Raw genomic sequence first — 1,372 nt, 5'->3', positions numbered from 1 at the left:
GTGTGTGTGTGTGTGTGTGTGTGTGTGTGTGTGTGCGTGTGCTGTGTTTAAGCATGGATGCACCCGTGCTTCCCCTATCGCGAAAGCTTATTATTCTATTTTTCTTCTTGGCCTGTTTCTCTTCAAAAAGATTTGTTTACTTCTGTTTTCACTTTTATCTGTCTGTCTTTATCATTATGTTTGTCGATATGTCAAAATACATGTATTTGTTTTCCAGAACAACCGCCAGAGCCAGAGAGCGTGTATTGCATGGCTGCATTGAACAAAAAGTCATAAAAGTCAATTTCCAAAGTTAATTTTTCAGGGAAAAGGCCTACTGATGGTACTTTATTTTAAATATATGTACAGCATGTACCATTGTTTCACCTCAGATCAAAATGAAGAAATGAAGAAGCCATTCGATTAACACACGTTTACGTCTCAACAAACAATAGAGTCGTGCTATAGGCAGAAGAACAGATTGAGAGATTGAGTGAAATTGTTCTTCTCCTTCTTCCTTGTTCTTGATGACTGCAGCTGGACAGTCAGTCCGATGTCGCGCACAAACTGTGCAGTCCGTTTCAAATCTGAGAGACTGCCATAAAGCTTTCTCTCAAAGGAGTCACATTCTGCCACGTCTGTGTACGAAGGCTGTTGTTGCGCAGGCAGTGCTGAAGGATAATATAGTGAAGGAAATAAAAAAAAGTCTACTGAGTATACTATACTCCAGTCGGTCGTCAGAACACCAGAGATAAAAACATGTTTCAATACCGAGGCGAGCTAATCTCGTACTATACTAAAACACACTTTCGCCTTTGACCCCGTGACCTCGTACATAACACCAGTCAGCTGTGGCGGCTGACCCACTTTTCTCTTCACGGGCACTTCGCCAATGGGCGCGCGCTTTTATTCCCGCGAAATACAAAGGTACAGAAGCATTGCACCACACTCCTGACATTCCCGCGCGGTTTACCTGGATGGCGGGAAAGAGGAGATTCTCTCTTTGTAACTCTGACTATTATCGTTTGTAAACTTACTTACACGCCCTACAAATAAAAATGAAACTTAATAAAACACCATAACATCAAAAGTTTAGTGATAAGCAGATTTTTTAATCTTCGTTTACTAAAGATATAAAGAATGATATCTCCTAACCTTCAGTAGCCCGGCTAGCTCAGTCGGTAGAGCATGAGACTCTTAATCTCAGGGTCGTGGGTTCGAGCCCCACGTTGGGCGAATTTTTTCCACTGGTTTATTCTGACTTTGGCTTATGTTGTTACATTGAATTAACTTTAACATTAAATACTGTTTGCCTTTCCGGTTTCCAAAATACCAGTCTAACAATGTGCTTTTTTTTCTTGAACTTTTTCTTTTGCCTGTGTGTGTGTGTGTG

At 41.0% G+C, this 1,372-nt stretch overlaps 1 non-coding gene across 1 annotated transcript; it reads left to right on the top strand.

The window, feature by feature from the left end:
* Nucleotides 1-1,142: 1,142 nt before the first annotated feature.
* TRNAK-CUU lies at nucleotides 1,143-1,215 on the top strand. Its single transcript has one exon. It is a non-coding gene; the product is annotated as a tRNA-Lys (tRNA).
* The last annotated feature ends 157 nt before the right edge of the window (nucleotides 1,216-1,372 follow it).

This window comes from Aplysia californica, unplaced genomic scaffold, assembly GCF_000002075.1.
Source record: "Aplysia californica isolate F4 #8 unplaced genomic scaffold, AplCal3.0 scaffold00010, whole genome shotgun sequence".
NCBI lineage: Eukaryota > Metazoa > Mollusca > Gastropoda > Aplysiida > Aplysiidae > Aplysia > Aplysia californica.
Note: the sequence above shows the minus strand (reverse complement) of the source record. Positions and strands in the feature narration are given on the sequence as shown.